The sequence below is a fragment of the Parasteatoda tepidariorum genome, chromosome 10 (assembly GCF_982258835.1).
Source record: "Parasteatoda tepidariorum strain Cologne lab strain chromosome 10, Ptep-v5.0, whole genome shotgun sequence".
Lineage (NCBI taxonomy): Eukaryota > Metazoa > Arthropoda > Arachnida > Araneae > Theridiidae > Parasteatoda > Parasteatoda tepidariorum.
This window is the reverse complement of record NC_141764.1, coordinates 104,094,171-104,112,912: the sequence shown is the minus strand read 5'-3', so window position 1 is coordinate 104,112,912 and position 18,742 is coordinate 104,094,171. Positions and strand designations below refer to the sequence as shown.

The window sequence follows — 18,742 nt, the reverse complement described above, 5'->3', positions numbered from 1 at the left end:
TAAAGTGCCCTAACCTGCATTAGTTTCAATCCATACTTTGAAAATGAATTGATTAGTACAAGTCAAAAAGTGGAGAATTCGAGACGGAGAACCAAGTAACTAAATAAATATAGCAGAAGATGGCAGGATCAGTGCGAAGCTACAAGATTCTGTAAATCCACGAGAGCATACCAGCTGGCCGTCATAAAAAGTCTTATGCAAACGTGTCTGGCGAAGTAAAAAAAAAAGAAAAAAAAAAAAAAAAAAAAAAAAAACTCAGAATAAAAGGAGTACTTAAAACAAACCGCTAAATTGAAAAACAGTTAACTTAATAAAGGAGAGCAATAGATGAATAACGGAACCAATGACAGCTCTCGACTAAAAAATCTAAATCACGTAAAAGGAGTGACTTTTCTTCCCTTTTACATGCTGCCGTCCCCCCTTGCATCTTAACCCCCCTCATTCTCTAGAAACATAATGGACCTTCCCTAGATCCCAAGTCTGCTCTCCTCTAGGGCGCTGCAGAGCTGAAGAACAGGGCGGACGAGGCGCACCGCCCCAACTCGCGTCTATCAGTAGGATTTCAATCAAGTTCTGTTATGTTTGTGGCGCCAATGGTTTTCGACATCTGGAGTTCGAGTGTTTGCCTCTCCACTCTGGGATACTCAATAATAGAACGTCCAGAGGTAAGATTTCTTTTTCTTTTTTTACAAAAACACACTTTGTTTTCTCGAAATTTAACTTTCATACTTTTTTTTTTCATAAATTTTTAATAAGCCATTTATATGAAATAATCGTTTCCTAGAAAACGTTTAAGGAATGATTTCTAAAAAATATTTTGATATAAGTCTACTGAATATATAATGAATACGTCTGTCTACTGAAACTAAATTTTCCTACATTTTACATATAGATTTTTATAATCCGTTTATTTAAAGTGTCAAGCTAAATAAAGATACTTTATTTAAAATACTGATCATAAAAAGATGAACGAAGTAAATATCACTGAATAACACATTGAATTTTAAAATGCTTTTACTCATCTCCGGTGAATTTTATATCGATGATTCTAATTATTACAATAAATTTCAAATTTATTAACTAAAACATCCCGGAAAGTTAAGAATGAAACTAATAATGAAGAACTGAAATAAGAATTTCTGAAATTCTTACTTCAAAACATAAGTCTGTAACAGCGAAATTTTTTATTTATTTAGTTAGTTTCACATGTTCTTAGAAATGTAAGGCAGATTTATAAAACATCTATCGAAATACTAAAACTTGCATATAATGATGCTTTCAAGTTTTAACATAAAGTAAAAACTTTTTTTAGATTAAATATTTTGCAAACTGTGGATCTGAATAGAATGTTGAAACATTAATTTGTTTATCGATGCAAATTAGGTAATTTTACTTAGAAAAAAATTATTAAAATATAACTAAAGCTTAATTTTTATTATCAAGCAATTTTTTTCTTAACAAAAATTTAGAACATGCTTTTAAAACATCTATGGAAACATTAAAAATAATATTTATACCGAAATGATGCGTTCAAATTTTAATAAGAAGCAATTTTTTTTAAAAATTATATTTTTTGGGAACAATAGATCTGATGTTGTTGTTGTTGTTAATTTACGTCGCACTAGAGCTGCACAATGGGCTATTGGCGACGGTCTGGGAAACATCCCGGAGGATGATCCGAAGACATGCCATCACAATTTTGATCCTCTGCGGAGGGGATGGCACCCCCGCTTCGGTAGCCCGACGACCTGCAATAGATCTGAATATCATATTCCACTAAATCAAATATAGAAATACGATTTTGCTCGGAGAAATAAATTGAGTAGTTTTGCCTTATTAAAATCTGTAAAAATGTAAGTACAGTTTGCATTTTATTTTCAAGCAAATTTTTGTTTTGTTTGCTAAAATAACCTATAAACTTTGCATTTTTATTATTAAAATTATTTTTAAATTTAAAAATACTTTCAAGAAAATGAAAACGATGTTGAAATTAAAGAAATATAATACAATTTAGAATTGAAATCTAATCTATTAGTGAACGATATTGTAGAGCAGATGGAGGAAAATTGAATCTTGTGTATCGAATTATGATAGTTTGTTTAAAATCAGTTTTTTTATATTTCGCATTAACTAGTACAAAATATAAAATGACATCCAATATACTCTGCTGTAACTTTTAAAAGAGAATCAACACTAAAAGTAAATTTCTGTTTTCGTTCAAATGCCTAAGATTATATGCACAACACTCAGGATGTTTGATCCTATCTGTAATGATACATATTTAAATATTCAACTAATTGATTTGACAAAAGATTTAAGTTTTACAATTTTATAGTTGCTTTTACTAATGGATAAAAATGAACTGAATTTGATAGAACAGATAATTAGTAAATCATTCAAATGATTCTGCATTGCATACAATATGATTCAAGGACATACAGTGAAAAAACTGCACATTGGTGGTCGCCAAGATTTTCCTTCAATGGTGGCTGCGACCACTTTATTCAGCCTGCATAGGGACCGAGGATGCGCGTCCCTCATTAAACTGTTCCACCACGAAGTGCACGACTTCACCCGCCGGACATTGGCTACCAAAGCGGGGGAGTCATCCCCCCAGCAGAGGATCAAAATTGTGATGGCATGTCTTCTGACCATCCTCAGGGGTGTTTCCAGACCGCTGTGAAAAGCCCATTGTGCAACCCTAGTGCGATGTAAATAAAAGTATCTACTTACATATCTTCTGCACCCAATGTCTATGGTCACATTTCAAACGAACTATATATATATATATATATATATATATATATATATATATATATATATATATATATATATATATATATATATATATATATATATATATATATATATATATAATTATAATCAGGTGTATTTATTTATTTTTATATACTAATTGACAAACTTGTCAGCATTTAATTCCAAAAAATTGACTATCCTTTCTAAACAATAAAACTTTTTTTCTTTTGTGATTTTAGATGAAAAAGTGAAGAAAAATATGAGACGTAACTTAAAAGAATCGATGGCAAGTGCTATTATTAATTTATAAGACTCGATTTAGTCTCAGGAATTACTTCATTTTATATAAAGTTTATTTTAATATTTTAAAATGAACTGCAAAAATTTTTTTAATAAAATTTTTAAAAAGAAACCAGATGAGAATTCTACGACTTACTTAATGTTATTATTGTTATCTAAGAACTATCGGTTTTTCGTCTGCTTTCTTTGAAAATTAGATAAAATGCCTTGCAACTCTCAAAGCTAAACTTTATGCAAAATGAATCTAATTCATGGAAAAACATAAACAAATTTTATTTAGGTTTCGCAATTTTCTACAAAAAACAAAATTATCTTGGCCACTAAAAGACTTCAAAGCTAGTATTAATGGTTACTTTGGAAAATAACATTTTCAAACATAAATCAAAAATTTAATCTTCAAGTTAAAAATTTAAGGCGCATATAGACAAGTAGGGAGAAAAATTGAAAATTTTGAAGTGTTAAAAATGTGAAGATTAGAATAAATTTATGCACAAGAGAATATTTGATACAATAAATGACATTAAAATCAATAAACAAATTGAAAACAATATTATAATTATGGAAATCAAAATATCATACTTGAAAGTTCAAATTCTGATCCTACTGGAATTGAAAAAAGTTTTTGCTTTTAGATATGGGAATAAAAATCAATGTAAATTTCTAATAAAAACCTAAATATAACTTGCTTAAAGTAAACAGTTGTTTTTTGACTGCAAATTCCATTGGTAAATAATAGTATAATTTGGAAACTAAATAAAGAAAATGTTTTCAGTAAATTTCGTGGCGCTCAGTTGGAAGTTCAAATATTGTAGCAGGAAGTCTATCTGAAATATTATCCTTTTAATTTACAAAGTGATTTATTTTGGAAACGATACAAAATGAATTGGAAAAAGGCATTACATCGAAATGATCTCTTGAGAGTCGATGAGTAAATGTTAGCACCAAATGTTTGCAATGTCTGGAATTATAAGAGATTCAAAATAGAGTTTCTCGACAGATTAAAATACTGAGTAAAAGCAAAAAAAGTTGATTAAAAAGCATTAAGCAATAGTTTTATGTTAAGAGTATGAAAAATTTGACAATTTGAAAAATCTGTAAAAATTATTCTAACTAAAAATTTGAAACTCCAGCTTCGAAGTGCACATTTTCGGGTTTACATCTATCTTCATGTAAAGTGTGGTAGCTGTAAATGCCTCCCATAGACGCAGACAGGCTCATTAATAGAAAATGATCACGTGTCAAATGCAATTTACCTGTTAAGCTGCAGGCGGATAATGTTATTATGCTGAAAGAAGACACGTTGTGTTCTTTTAAATTTTCTGAGGACAATAGAAAACAGTTTGAAATTAACAAATGACTTATTAATTTGCTTTATTTTTTGGTTTAATTAAGATCAATGAATCTATTTTACAAAATATTAAAATAACTGTAATATTGTGAAAATTCTAAAATCTTATGTTTCCAAGGGAAAAAAAACTATTTTTCCAGTCAATTTTCAATGGCAATTTGAATCTCACTAAATTGTGGAAATCGTGTATAAAGCTACACTAAACCTTTAGGGAGTTAACCATCTGGGTAAACTAGGAAGGCCTTACCTATTCTTCAAATAATTCTATCGATATTTGCCTTTTGCTGTTATTATATTTGAGGCAGCTGTTTGAAACACCCTTTCATTCATCGAAAACAGGTGTCAGTTGAAAAGTAGAAAAGCATTTCTTCCAGTTGCAATAGTTAGAATTTCAATAAAGGAATTCCATGAAATATTCCTTGATTTTCATTTAAATTGAATTCTGGCATTTCAGTAAAGAAATATTTGAAATGTGATGAAAAATGACCCATCTTTTCTTAGAAAGTCATTTTTATTTTGGGGTCAGCTATTGAGGATTTTAGAGACAGTCTGTGATTAGTTTTTACAGAAAAATTTGCTCCAAAAAATGAGTGTACCTTTCAATTGATAAAACTACCTTCAGGAAACATTGGATAATGGCAGTGAAGAGGGCAGCATTACTAAAAACATGGATTGAAAAGATTCCTTTAAATTTTTCAGATGCTTTAGACTGGATCTGAAATTCAATATGTTATGCGTTTGATAAACAACCTGATATTTGTGAAAAAGGTAAATGAATCTTTATATCTTTCTGTTGAAAAATATTAGGCAGATGTAAATTCATATTGACGGCGCTAAATAAAAATAAGGGATTATTTTTGCAACAAATATGTCTATAAGTAGCAGAATAGTTCACAAAATGATGAAGAAATTTTACTCAAGTTTATTTTGTCATACTGAAATTTTCAAAATTAATAAAAAAAATTTAAATATAAGAAAGAATAAATTTCTTTAAAATTTTATTAAAAAAAATTAAATTTTTTTTCATTCTGAACACCTGGTGTATGCACTTCTACCAAAGTACGATTTTTAAGCTAATAAGTTTAATATTGAAATTAAATAATAAATTGAAATTTTGCCTGGTAATTAATTTCTTTTCTAAAAATATACATTTGTCAAATAAAACTTTAAAAGGCATGTCAAAACAAAGATCTGTTTATGCTATTTCCTTTAGTGGGGAAATAGAAATAAATTTGTAAGAACGATGAAACAATGATTCATTTCCTACATAAGTTGACCACAGAAACAATGCACCACAAGTCGTCAATTTACAGTACAGTACCTTATTTTCTATTCCCTACTTCAGGGCATGAATTTCAGTTATAAAGATAACAAAACCTTTTGCTCGCTTCTATTTTCGCGAAAAATATAAACAATTTTCATCAAGAGATTTTTGGTGATCGAAACCATAAAAAAATGTGCAAAATGAAAAATCACTTTTATAGTTAAAACTGAGGGATTTTTTGAGGAAAAGCCATTAGAATACAAAAAATTAAGTCGTAAGAAGTGTTTTTACACTATATACAGACGGGTCGCATTCATTTCATCGACAATCACTTCATCGACACACCATTTCATCGACACCACTTCATCGACAGGCCGTTTCATCGACTAGGTCATTTCGTCGACAGGCCGTTTCCTCGACAGGGTTGCTTCGTCGACAGGGTCATTTCGTCGACAAGTCATTTCATCGACAGGGTCATTTCGTCGACAAGTCATTTCGTCGACAGGGTCATTTCGTCGACAAGTCATTTCGTCGACAGGGTCATTTCGTCGACAAGTCATTTCGTCGACAGGGTCATTTCGTCGACAAGTCATTTCGTCGACAAGTCATTTCGTCGACAGGGTCATTTCGTCGACAAGTCATTTCGACGACAGGGTCATTTCGTCGTCAAGTCATTTCATCGACAGGGTCGTATCTTCACCTAGGTTATTACATCGACAGGGTAGTTTTGTCAGCAGGGTCATTTCGTCGACTGGGTCATTTTGTCGACAGGGTCATTTCATCAACATGATCGTTTCATCGACAGGGTCATTTCATCGACAAATCATTTCGTCAGCAGGCCGTTTCGTCAACAGGTCATTTCATCGACAAGTCATTTCGTCGATAAGTCATTTCGTCGACATGATCGCTTCCTCGACAGGGTCATTTCATCGACAAATCATTTCGTCGACAGGGTTATTTTGTCGACAGGGTCATTTCGTTGACAAGTCATTTCGTCGACAGGGTAGTTTTGTCGACAGGGTCATTTTGTCGACAGGATCATTTTGTCAACAGGGGTCATTTCGTCGACAATATTAAGAGAAGATTATTTTGTAGGCAAAGTCAAGCGTAATTTTGAAACTAGTCTTATGATTCTTTTACAATAGACGTTATGCCCCTTGCACTTTTTTGTAATTTGGTATATTTCTGATGAAATTTTTTAAGCCTAGCCTGATGCAAAATCTTAATACTATGTTGAAGTTGCAGGAAAAAAGCATTTCATTTGAAAATTGCCTACTCCTCTATTCATATCACGTTTCAAAAACGAAACATTAATTGTATTTTACACATTTAAGTTGTATATTGCACAATTTTTCTCTAATCATATTTAACATATTTGTTTCTAAGATTAATTTTTAATGTACATTATTGTAGATTATTATCGCAAAAGCAATTGCAACAACTATTGTGAATGATTCTTGATGTAGGGCAGGGGTGGCGAACCAATGGCACGCGTGCCATTTATGGCACTCGACACAATATTCTGGGCACGCCACCGATCACAAAGTTCACTATGAAGAATTTTAACAATTAAATTAAAATTCACAGAAACAAACAAAATAAAATAAACAATTGACAAAAAGTATTAACAATTTAATGCCAATAAAAACAATAACTGTAAAAAACAAGCTAACAATAAATAACTAGCAAAAAAATTAACAGTCCTGCTTAAACTAACATCTTACAACCTAATATAAGTCATTTGTTTTCTAATCTGCAACAACAGAAGTCACACTAATGTTACTTTAGGTCGAATTACGCGTATAACTGAGACATTGCAAAATGTTTTTTTTTTCATAGTAAATAAAGAGTTTTGAGTTGATATTATTTAGTGTTATTATTTTTCCAATAATCAAGAAGTCAAAATTACTTGACGGCACGTCTATGACCTCATTAAACAATTTTTTGAAAAAATGGCACGTTGCTGCATAAAGGTTCGCCACCCCTGATGTAGGGAGTGAATGACGGGTGAAATTAGGAAGGAAAAAAAGACGGTATAAAATGAATCTGTGAAATAACGAAACCATGTGGTCGATAGATAATTTCAATGACAAGGTTTTTTCGTTAACAGGCCATTTCAGCTGCAAAAATTTTCTGTCGATAAAAAAGAAAATTATACTTATATAACGTTCCCCCGCGATGAGTAAAACGCATTAATACAGTTTGAAATCTTGTCCAAAAAAAAAAAGAGAAGGAAAAGGAATTAACTTTTGCAATGATAACAATGGTGATGTTTACAAAGAATTTAATCCGAAAAACACAAACCTTTTAGATAGTTAGCTAGTAAGATTACTTCTTGTTTTATCAAAAATTTATATATTCCCTGTGTTTAGATATTTATTTTTTTCAAGCTCAGTTGATTTTTTTTTCATATGCAAGTAATCGTTAAGTTTGTTACTATTGACATATTAATAAAATTTTCTTACATGAAATTTCAATATTTATATATTTTCTCTTTAAAAGAAAGATCGATGTAGGAAAAAAACAAACTAATTTGTATGAGTGGCTATTACGAAGGTTGGCGAGCGAAGTGAGCAACGGGCTGAACTTCCTAGTATTATAAAAATCTTGGGAAAAAATGCACGAGGGGAAAAATAAAATGAAAATCCAACTTGGAAAAAATATTCGCGATCGCAACGCTCGAGTACGCCGTCTAGCGGGAGCCTGTAAATATCGGACATTAATTTATCACGTTTTCATTTAGTTCCATCAAAGTCATTGACTGAATCAGACGCCATTTTTTAGCAGCAAATAAGAAACAAAATTTCCCTAAGGAAAAGGCCGAAGAACTTGAAAAAAATCTCCAGAATATTAGTAAATCTTTCAGGAACAGAACACGCCAAACATTTGAAGAAAAATTCGTCAATAATTTTTAATTTCTATTATCAACAAACTTGTAACTGATGACTTCCGATTTCGGATACTGTTACAGATGTGTGTATTAAGGTAAAATGCATTTCTTCTGTCTTCAATTCATTACGAATTAAAGTGAAGTCAACATTGCTTTCGTCATTCCAGTGAATAAATATGAATTCAGAACATACAGAATTGTAATAGTTATAGCATATTCTTCTTCGTTATAGAATAGTATATATTTCTGTATCCATATAATTCGGAAAACAACAATAAAAAATTATCCAAGTTACTTGAAATAGTGCCATTTGTGCTGATTCTTAATTAATTTAAATCGTTTTCTTGGTAAGTTTTTTTTAATTTTGAAAGAATAAGTTCAACTAGAATTCAGCTATTCTGTTTTTAGCTACATATTCAAATTCATATCAATTATAAAATTTTGCTGTGTAGTATGTTATCTAAAAGTAATGAAGGTATAAACTATGTATCTATTATTTGAGAATAAAGTTTTCAAACAAGGAACTTATCATTTTGGAATTCTCCGGGAATCATAAATCAGGTAAGTGCAATGATTTTTACAATAAAAAATTTGCTTGTAAATATTTTTTTTTCATTTGATGATGGTTCTCTACAGGATGGTTTTTTACGTCTGATTAAGAACTATAAGAATAATAAAAAAAGAAACAATATGAAAGTTTTTATTTCAATGTTAATAATTCTTAAAATCGTTTTTTTTATCCTAAGAATTCTTTATTTTCCGTTTTTTAGTTTATAATTTTTTGATAAAAATTGTTCTCAAAATACTTTTGAAAAATTAAATGGTATAACATTATGTGTTTATGTATACTTCTTGTATATTCCAATGTTTGAAATAATATGATTCAGAAAAGTATGGAATAAAAATTCGGTACTTACGACGTATTAACGCCACCGCCGCTACAGATTTGGCGGTTTTTAAGTGCCGCCAATCTACACTTAAAATTTTTGCGACAGTTCATAAAATAAAACACTTTATTTGAAATCAAAATAGTTCATTGGATTTCGGTGGAAAATGAGCCGATATAGAGTTTAGCATAGATTCAAAACAATCATATCGCCATATGAACTCTGATGAATAAGATTCCAAATGAAATAACATTTCCAAAACGTACGTTTGCCAAGATAAAGTTTTATGTTGTGGGAATTGGTACATTTTCGTTTTTTCGGTAAAATATTTCCCTCCTGAAAAAATAAAATTGCATCTTGTTTTGTTTTTGGCAAATCCCAAAGACGAATATTCGTAGCACTAAAAATGGCGACAAAAAAGAATTGTTCATTTGTTTTTGTTTCGTCAGCATTCTTTATTTTACTTTTCTTAGTTTCTAAATAATGATTTTTATTGAAACTTGAAATTTTTTGATAAAAATTGTTGTCAAAAAACGTTGTTTACAAAATTAAATTTCATAAAATTATGAGGCTTATGTATACTTTTTGTTCATTTTAATTTTTGAACTAATATGATTCTTAAAACTATAGAATGTAAAGTTTAAATGGGCCTTTCATATTATATCATTAAATTTAGTAATACTATTTCTCGGGCATTAGGTTTTAACTCTTATAAGAATATACATATTTTTTTCTGTTAATGTACAAATATTTTTCCGATGTGTTTTGGATATTCCTTCTCTAATAAAAAGAGATACCATTTTGTTTTCGGTTGTACAAGAAAGAAGATCAAGCATTTTTCTTTTTTAAATTTAATAAGCCACATTAAAGAAGGAACGTTGCAATGCTACACGCTACATTAACGAGGTCTCCAGAGTAACTGAATGACGGTTCATATGGAAATCGCAGGTAAGCGTCTCATACAACAACGCCCCATATAGTTCGTTGCGATCGCGAATTGGAAAATAATGTTGATAAAAATTTTTGTTCTAATCCTCATGTCTTTGTCAGCTATTCTGCTGAAGAGGGAAGTTTCTGACAATTCTTGTGAAATTTAAATGAAATATTATTTGAAACAAAAACTTGTTCTCGTATTTCCAGTTTATTTTATTTCTTATTTAATTAATTATTTATAACGTTTTGGCGTTTAATAGTTTAATATGTATTTTATCCTATATGTTCCCTAAACATTTATAAGTTCTTTTACCTTATAAAATAAACTTCGTTAATGTAAAAAAAAAAAAAAAAAAAAAAAAAAAAAAAAAAAAAAAAGCCTCACAATGACTCCACATCCTCGGTATGCGATGCAATCGAAATGATATAAAAAATGGTTCTAAATCAGAGAAGGGGAGGAAACCTGTCTAATTGGTTTTTATGATCTAAAACATTTGGGAAAAAAACGCAATTTACTACGATATAACAAATAAATTGACTTTTGAGTTTATAATTGAGGAAAGTTATCTATATGCATCTGATTTTATTCTCATTAATGTTTTATTAAAATAAGTTTAGCAAACTTGTTTTTTTACTCAAATATTAAAATGTTTTTCTTTTCGATTTGCAAGAGAATAAAAATTTATTTAAATTAATAAAATTTGCAGTGAGAGTATATATTTTAAAGGCGAGCAATAAGTCCTTTAAAAAGTGTAAATGGAAATGTTTTTAAATATCATGTTTGATATGTGTCCTGATAAAGAAATGTGAATTTTTGTTACCAAAACGAAAAAAGTGGAATTTTGAATGTTGATAGAATATTTTGTGAAATTTTGCCGTTGTGGTTTTTGCTATGCGTAAAAATTTTTATAAATTGTTTTTCTCGTTTGTAGTCTATTGAACAAACTTGATATTTTAAATACATATGCATTTTTTATTTTCATTTTTTCTGCATTTTAGTTTTGAGTCTCCTGGCTTGTTCAAGCAGAAAATAATCAAAATTTTGATTGGCGATAAGTCGTGCTAATAGTGGTCAGTAAGCGTTTGAAAATTGTGTTTTCATCCTGTGTAGAAAATCAGTTAAAAATTTCAGCAATTATACTAGTAAAAAATTGGTCAAATTTTAATAGCAAGATGTCTTCTCTTTTTTGTAGAGTAGGAGTTATTTATTCTTACGTTTAAATTCCAAGCTTGACTTTTTGTTAATTTTCTTTTAAGCAAAATGTGTCTAATTTAAATCCTGCAAATAAAAAATTTATTAATTCATCATTTACTTACTACTATTATTATTCTTATTAAATTATACTATTATTATTTAATTATAATAATAGTATAATTCAAAAATAGTATAATTTGATAGTATTATATTAGAATTGAATAATTCATACTATTATTAAATTCACTATTCATAGAAAAAACACATTTTGTGAAGACCAAACACTAACAGGCTTGCAACGTTACGCCCGCGCTTCTAAGAAATTTTAGTAAGGTGAGTAGCACTTTAAATATTGTGGGAATCTACAACCGCCTCGATAAATACCTAAACATCAAGTTTGTGTTCATATTGTTCTTCGAAATCTCTAATAGAAGTAACGAAACTATGACTCAATTCGATTGTTCGAATACGCATATTCCTGTCCTAATGTGAAAGATGCTGAACAAAAAGTTTAAAATTGCAATTAAAGTGAACATTAAGAAATTACTTTCCCATCATAAAAAAACTAGAATTTTTTTTCTACTTATGCAGATATAATAATTAGGCCTATGATTATTTTCATTTCTGTGAGAATTCGACTGATGTCTATGTTTTTGTTAAAATTTATGTAAAAATGTTGAAAATTTTTACAGCAATAAATTTAGCTTACCTCTCCTTGAAATAGTGTCTAAATTTTCATTGTAATATATTTTTATTACTTTTAATTCTAAAAATATATTTTATTAATTTGATTTGATATTAAAAACAATTTGATTGTTAACGTCACACTATATTAACTGTAACCACGGTCCGGATATCATGCTTGGTAATGTTCTGAAGACAATCTTTACCTATCCTAAAAATAAGTGTCGAGCTATTACGATTTAGATATAGAAAAGTAGATTTCGATACATCAACCGTTTAAACGCTTCTCAACTACCTATTAATTAATTTAAAAAGCGAACTTCTTTTAGTGCAATTGGAACAATAAACCGCCATTAAAGAATTTTACTTTAGTATAAAATTAAATAAGTGCATTTTTCTAATTAATAATAGAAATATTTAGATTAAGTCTCTAAAATAGTTTCAGAATTACGCATGACACTATCAACGAAATGACCCTGTCGACGAAATGACCCTGTCAATGAAAAGACCCTGTCTACGAAATGACTTGTCGACGACATGACCCTTTCGACGAAATGACCCTGTCGACGAAATGACCTAGTCGATGAAATGGCCTGCCGATGAAGTGGTGTCGACGAAATGAGCCTGTCGACGAAATGACCCTGTAAATGAAAAGACCCTGTCAACGAAATGACTTGTCGACAAAATGACTTGTCGACGAAATGACCCTGTCGACGAAATCACTTGTCGACGAAATGACCCTGTCGACGAAATGACCCTGTCGACGAAATGACTTGTCGACGAAATGACCCTGTCGACGAAGTGACCCTGTCAATGAAAAGATCCTGTCGATGAAATGACCCTGTCGACGAAATGACTTGTCGACGAAATGACCCTGTCGACGAAATGATCCTGTCGACGAAACGACTTGTCGACGAAATGACCCTGTCGACGAAATGAACCTGTCGACGAAATGACCCTGTCGACGAAATGACTTGTCGACGAAATGACTTGTCGACGAAATGACCCTGTCGACGAAATGACTTGTCGACGAAATGACCCTGTCGACGAAATGACTTGTCGACGAAATGACCCTGTCGACGAAATGGCCTGTCGACGAAACAACCCTGTCGAGGAAACGGCCTGTCGACGAAATGACCTAGTCGATGAAATGGCCTGTCGATGAAGTGGTGTCGATGAAATGGCCTGTCGATGAAGTGATTGTCGATGAAATGAACCAGACCCATACAGACTTTTAACGCTTATTATTTATATAGAGCCGCTTTTTGATAGTAAAATGCGTCGAATTCAGGATCAAACTTTGTTGGGAGGTAGGTTTAATTTACAGAAATTTTGAGCAAATTACCAAAGAGTTACTGTAAGATGTTATCAGTTTTTTCTGAAACCTCTCTCATAGCAAGATCTGATCACGGATGAAATTTTATAATCAGGAGTATATTTGGTGCTGAACATTCTTCACTTTTAAACCTCTCTCCAGTCAATGTTAGTGTCTGCCAACGTATTTTCATTAAAAAAAAAATTAGAATCAGAAAGTTTATGTCAAATTCAATAATTTTAGAACACCTATCCAAGGCGTCAAAACAGGCAGAGATGTCAACTCATCTGCAGATCGCAGTCTTTCTATGGTGCATAAATCTCCCTCTTAAAGTCTGAAACTATTGCTGCCCATTTTTAATATTTGTCAACTAAAAATTCATAACTCTAAGAAAATATGGTAGTCTGATTTGAAACACATCATTTTATAAGGCAAAATTTCAGCCTTAAATATTTGGTCTCCAATGGCAAGCTGCGAGTGAAAATTTTACGCCCTGCTCTACCTAACTATCTAATTTTTTTTTTACAAAAAATGTGTTTAGCTATTTTTTTCGAATATAAAATGCACATTTACTCCGGCAACGAAAAATTTCAAACTTCTAATTTAGGAAAATAAACAAGGATTCTAAAATAATTTTCTTAATTCTTAAGATATTTTATTTCATATAATACTATTTCTAGTTAAATTTTTCAACAATAAAAAATCTGAAAATATTAGGAATCTTTGAAAGAGCTGTTAGAAAAATTATTAATTTGTATAAATCCACTGAAACAACACTTTTCAAAATTTCTTTTTTTTAATAAAATTTTTAAAAATTTTTGCTTTTGATAGTATCCAATTAATCATGTTTACTTGATCGTGTTTTATTTATTTTTGAATTCTTATATTCATAATTGAAAACATGAATTATTTAAGCTTCTGGTCTTTTTTTAAAACTCTGTTTAAAAGAGAATAATTCCCTGGACTTAAGATATTTCATGTCATATTATAAACTATTTTTCAAGAAATCTTCCTCAGAAAATAATCAGTTCCGTAGAGAGTGTTCATGAAATCTTTAGTATAATATTTTGAATAGCCCCTTTTCAAGTTTTTCTTTTGAAGGTAAACAAGTTCAATGGAAAAAAAAAAGAATGGCTTTCACGTAAAGGCTTGATCAATGATTAATGGTATTGAAATTTTATATCCATTACAACTGATTTGATTTTGAAGTAAATTTTTTAATCAATAAAATTTACCAATGAAATTTAAATATTATTTATGTTCAAGAAGGAATTAAGAATATTTTGTGGATTTTTTTGACATTGATTTTTTTGTTGACAATTACATAAAATATGTTTTTAGATTTTTATAAATTGATTACGTTTTCAGTTTTTTTTAGTGAAACAGGGTAATTTTCTTCTTCTAGTGATTACACTCGAAATATCAAGGATATCTAACCAATTCCGGTATCCAAACATATGTATACTTAATTTTAGATAGGACTGATATTTTCTTTTGAATTTTGAAAGAAGTTAAAATTAGGTTATAAATTGTTTTTCCTAATATTTGCATTAATGTAAAACTTAGGTGTCTGCTTTAAGAACATTAAGTAAAGGATTAGTATTTGCTTTTAAGAATCAATTTAAAGAAGCTAGAGCTAGAATTTAGATTTTCTTTTAACTTTTTGCATAATTGAAATAGAATTTACGTTACACTTGATACTTTTTACTGAATTTTTTAATGTATAAAGATGCAATAATTTGATTTTAGATAACGGATTTTTTTTGATTCTTGCAATAATGTAATGGAATTTAAGTAAAGTTTTAGATTTTATTTTTTTGTATCATTGTAATGTGATAAGAAAAAAAATATACAATGAATTTTTATTTTATTTATTATGGATCTAAACACATTCTAAATAAAGATTTCCAAAAGAAAGTCTGACATATTTGATTTAAGCCTTGAGTTTAAGAATTTATTTGTAGTTCTCTAAGTTTTCTAACTTAAAATAAACCTTAATTGTTACACTCAATCAGCATTAAAAGTGTCTTTCTTTTACAGATATTAGGCAATAAAAATGTGGTTTTGGAAAATATTTTAAACGAATGCAAATCTAAGTTAACTTGAAATTAATAGAGAATCAAATAAATTTGATGTATTAAAGAATGATTTCAAGACTAAATTCTTAATCAAAACTAAGTTATTTTTCAGCTTGGAGTTAAGGAAAAATATATATCAGGTGTTTTTTTTATGATAAAAAGGTTTTGAAATAAATTGCTTAGCTTATAAACTAAGGAATTTAAATGCTATAATTTTCAATTTTTTAAAAATTTTATACCTCATTCTATATTTATAACACCGAATTAGGATCTTTTGTAAATAGTACTATTTTATCAAATGGTATATATTTAACGAAGTTAGGTAATTTAAATTAATTTTACTTCCTCAAAACTTTTAAATATAATTAATTTTCAATAACCAAAGTATTTTATAGGCTAGGAGAAAGATTTTAAAAAAGAACAATCTTGTCACACGTTCAGTTATATGTTAGCGATAATATAATTTGATAAATAAATCAGCATGCCACATGCTTTTGGAATATAAATGCATATTCAAATATAAATGAAATTAATACTTTCTATAATAACCACAAAGAAAATCCGGCAGTAAAAAAAAACAATCATGTCACAGCAGCTTATGAATGATTCAGCATTTCCCTCCTCTTCCTCCTCACTGTCCCCTTTTGATGAAATGCTTCGTTACATATGCTTGCATTTCAGAAACAAAATGTTACAGATCGCATTTCAATATTTAGTTTCAAACTTTAACTATGTATTTTGAAGACTTACGCAAGATTACTATCAATAAAGATAACATGCGTTCTTATTTTGTATGAAATGTCTATAAACTTTTTTAAACAAAAAACATAATCTTCATACAATAGTTACAAATCAATAGGCTCCACATTTCCTTTATATGAAGCCGGTATCACCTTATCAATATTCTTATTGGAGCATTTAAGATTGTTCAAATTAGGTGAAAATGATCTGTTTTTTTTTCTATTCGAGTTCAAATGTTTCTTTGACTTTAACTTTTTAACAAGACGGACCTAATTTGAACCGTAGACAGCATCGATGTTTTTCAACATAAAATAAAATCAGAGCAAAACTGCAATTTTAATTTTTTAATATGAACAAAAAAATGAAAAAGGGGGACATAAAAATGCCCTGATGATGATAATTGTTTTTATTTTAACGCAAGTGTGGAATATCATTTGTTTTTAGTCCCTAATCCTGTTACTAACATTATGATACAAAGAAATATCTAGCATAGCATCAATTGCGAACAGTTATCGCATCACAATATGCAAAATTAAAAAAAAAGTTTTTTTTTAAAGTTTTACACTAAGAAATATGAAATACACTAAGAAAATAGTTGACTCCTCAATTCATAATATAGAGCAATAAAAGAAAAATTAAATAATAATGACAATAGCAACAAAGATAAATTAGAATCAGTGGACCTGCTGACAAGTGAATAGTTTAAGTAAATGATTTGCGAAACTTCGATCTTCCTTTTTCTTTTTCATAAAAATTGTATAAAAATGAAAGTAATTTTTACGATCAACGGCCGTTTCGGTAAAGTGATAAGGAAACTATGAAATGGAAGAATGCGGTAGTTTTTCCCTCTTGACTGCTTTTATAAAGGAAAAACACTTCTGCAGGGTTTAAAAAATGGAAGGAAGGATATAAATTGGATGTATATTGAGATAAATCGATTACGAAATTTTGGAACGGAAATTTAATGTCCAGGTACTGTTTATTTTTGAAATGTTAAGGGTCCTAAGTATTATTAAAAGTTCTGTCCATGAAAGTGCACACCCCGTTTTACGGTTTTGCAAAATGTTCATTTTTAAAAGAAAGTTATATTAACTAAAGCATATATATTCCAACTTGAAACGAAAGGTATTTGAAAGGGCACTATAAAGACACTTTTTGATTCGATGGTTCTTTCGGGAACAGAATTTCTCTAATGATAGTTTATCTAAAGCAATGGATCCCATTTTTTTTTTTAGAAACCTGAAGGATCTTTTTTGTGGAACCCTGACTTTTATTAATCACAGGATATAGTCGTGCAATATCAACATAATTCTCAGTTCTAGAAATCATTGTTCATCAATGCAAAATGTGACAAAAAAATCTTGCTCACAATTTTTAGCATGATTTTATTAAAAATAAATTAATTAGCAAAATATAACCAATAATAAGAATGGATCTTTACAAATAAATATTTTTTTCCAGATGCGCAAACGCTTATTGACATTTTCGCTTATTGCCGCAAGTCATCTACCTTTAATACAGAAGCGATTATTTCAGAGAGTCCAAACTTTTGGGTACAGCGATTGTGTAGAGAACAAAGAAATGACTTTGCACTTTTCTTGCTTAGATAATAAAAATTGTGCCAAAAAATACGTATACTAAGAAATATATGTCATAAAATAATTTATAATTAAAGTGGTATACAATAAGAAATGAGTTAACTTCCATTCCATGGTGCAATAACTTAGATCAGGTTTTTTTTGCCCCACCCTGTAGGTTTTCTTAAATATTGCTTCATGCTATATGCTACGATGAATGATTTTCTCTCTAGACCCATCTTGTAACTTAGCTTTTCGTTATTGTCTTTTGCTTATCCGTGTTCTACAAATCGCAAACAAGTTGTAACTCTCGGATCACCTGAGTCCCTTCAATGTACAGGTTCCATGGAAGCCTGGGGTTCCACAGAGCACCTTTCGGGAACCAATAATCAAAAGAACTGCCATAGAACCTGGAGGTGTCTGTTGCTATGGAAACGTAAAAGAGCCATTTTAGTGAGAGGGGCTTCGAATATTTTTCTCACCGACCCCAGTAAAGAATTGTTCAAAAACCCACACTCCTACTTGAAATAGTTAAACCACAGTCATCGACAGACTTCCTTAGATAGATTGGAAAAGCAGTAAGGACACTTCATGGCCTTTATATAAATTTAGATTTTTTGATGCAATTCTTTTGCAGTGTTTTTGTTAGTCTTTATTATAGGAATAAAATAACCGATTCAAGATTTTCTATTAATTAATAGCAACAGCACGCTTGTTTTAAACTCAATTCTAACATAATAACCTTTTGTCACTTTAAATATAATCTAGGAACG

General features: G+C 29.8%; 1 protein-coding gene across 1 annotated transcript in view; it reads left to right on the top strand.

Annotated features, from left to right (window-relative positions):
* The first annotated feature begins 492 nt into the window (after positions 1 to 492).
* Positions 493 to 18,742, top strand: part of LOC107446547 (two pore potassium channel protein sup-9-like) — a 97,862-nt gene continuing 79,612 nt past the window's right edge. Inside the window, exon 1 of the mRNA XM_071184367.2 lies at positions 493 to 665. The gene's annotated coding sequence lies outside the window, so the exon portion shown is untranslated. The remainder of the gene's footprint in view (positions 666 to 18,742) is intronic.